Here is a 2,343-nt window from a genome sequence, read left to right as displayed (position 1 = left end):
GAGAGAGGAAGGAGGCGGGGCCGAGGGATCGTCGCCATCCGTCCGCCGTGTGCCGCCGTGTTCGCCGCCCTACGCCGTCGACCGACCGGTCTAGAGGCAAGTGGGAGTCGTCTAGCTTCTCTTGCATGCTTGTATGTTGTTTGCATGTTGAATTTTTGAGTGGCAGATGAGAAAAACCGAAGCATGGATGAGTTGTGTGTGAGTAGTGTGACTGTTCTTGTTCGGATCATGTGAGTCAGAAACTTGTTTGAGCTTGCATGTGAGTCTGGAGTCCGATTTTGGCTTCGATTTCTTCATGAAAGATGTAGCTAACATCTTGTACTATAACATACTAATATTTCGTGGGAAATTATGGATATTTGAGGGGTTAAAGTCCTATCCTACGGAGACCCCAGATCTGTAAAGTTTTTACTGACCTCTTGCTGGATTCTTGATTGCATGTTGGTTTTTGTTGAAGATCTCACTTCGATGTCTTCATGGAAGTTGTAGGAGACATCTTAAGCTACGCCATACTAAATTTTGAAGTGAAATTAACAAATATAGCCTAGTAAAATGACTAGATCTTGAAGACGATGATTCTGGTGATGTGTTCCGAGACACCCGAGACTTCAAGGACGTAAATGATGACTATATACTGGTTATTTAACCTATATCTCTGCATGAAACTTGTAAAGGACGACGTGAAACATAACATATCCAAATTTCAGAGAAAACGAAAGAGAATAGGTAGGTTAAATCTCAATATTTCGGAGATGTGTATACTGGACGATGCGGTAATGGGTCCAGAAGCTTCGTGAGGTTGAATGAAATAATCCATAAGGAATCTGGCTTGGAGTTCTGCATGAACGTTGTACGAAAATTTCTTGTTTATAATCCAGTAAAATTTCATAATTTTTGGAGGCCATATGGATATTTTAATTGAATTTCTTCGGAAACCGTGCATTCTGGTTTCATCCGAGAATCATACGATGTTTGTGAAAATTGTGAGATTTAGTAAAAATTCAATTTGGCCATGAATTTTGCATGCAATTATCATCCTATTGGTTTGTTTAATAATTTCTTGAATTTTTATAATTTTGGGAATTTATAGATATTAAATAAAAAATAATAATAAAAATAATAAATAAATAATAAATAAATAAATGAACTAAAATAAAATAAAATAGATTATTTTATTGGCCATAGATTCCATGTAATTAATTTATGTTGCATGTGAGATAAAGTCTTGATGTATGCATGACATTAAATTGAGATGCATGTGTGAATCCATGCCAAGTATGATTTGTTTGATGCCATGCCATATGCCATGTTAAATTGAGATAAAAAAAAATGGTAAATGTGGATAATGATAAGTGAGGAGGTGGTTGTGGCGGAGGATAATGCCCGGAATGTATAGAGATGCATTGCCGGATGGCCTTGGGAGATTCGGGATGCCCGGAATGTGGGGGCCGGAAGCCTTGTCGGAGGTCTTTGCCATAAGGGAATGCCTCGCGATGCCAGGATTTGGGGTGCGGGATGCCCGGCCAGGGAGTGTAAATGCCGGAAGCCCTGTCGGAGGTCTTTGCCCGAAGGGAATGCCTCGTGATGCCAGTTGGGATGCGAGATGCCCGGAATGTGGGGGGCCGGATGCCCAGTGGCCTGGGATGGCTGAATGCCGGAAGCCTCGGAGGTCTTTGCCTGAGGGGATGATTAAAATTGATGATTAAAATGTGATGATGATAATGATAATGATGATGATACGCATGATGATGATAATGATGATGATTATGATATGCATGATGATATGCATGATGATATGCATGGTGATATGCATGATGATGATAATGATAATGATGATGATATGGCATGGTGATATGCATGATGATATGCATGATAATGTTCATGGTGATATGCTTGATGATGATGATGATGATATGCATGATGATATGCTTGAGGATGATGATGATGATATATGATATAGTATGATGATGTGCATGATGATATGCATGATGATGATGATGATATGCATTCTTGATATGATGATGCCATGATGATGATGACGTGAATGATGTGATGGTATCATAATGATGATGACGTGTATGTTACGATGATGATACACATGTACGTATTATGACTATAATGATGATGCTTGATAGTATGCGCATGGCTCCAAGGTAAGTAACGCCTGCAATGCATGTATGATTTTGTATGATGCATTGAGTTGTTATTGGATTCCTTATCTGCTGAGTAGTTGTACTCACCCCTTTTGGGGACAACATTTCAGATTAGCAGTATGCCGCTTCCTGCCGTCACGCGGGGTGCATTTTACGGGTTACCGTCCGACGTTGAGGTAGAGTGTGAGGA

The sequence above is a fragment of the Eucalyptus grandis genome, unplaced genomic scaffold (genome assembly GCF_016545825.1).
Source record: "Eucalyptus grandis isolate ANBG69807.140 unplaced genomic scaffold, ASM1654582v1 tig00008702, whole genome shotgun sequence".
In the NCBI taxonomy this organism is placed as follows: domain Eukaryota; kingdom Viridiplantae; phylum Streptophyta; class Magnoliopsida; order Myrtales; family Myrtaceae; genus Eucalyptus; species Eucalyptus grandis.
Note: the sequence above shows the minus strand (reverse complement) of the source record.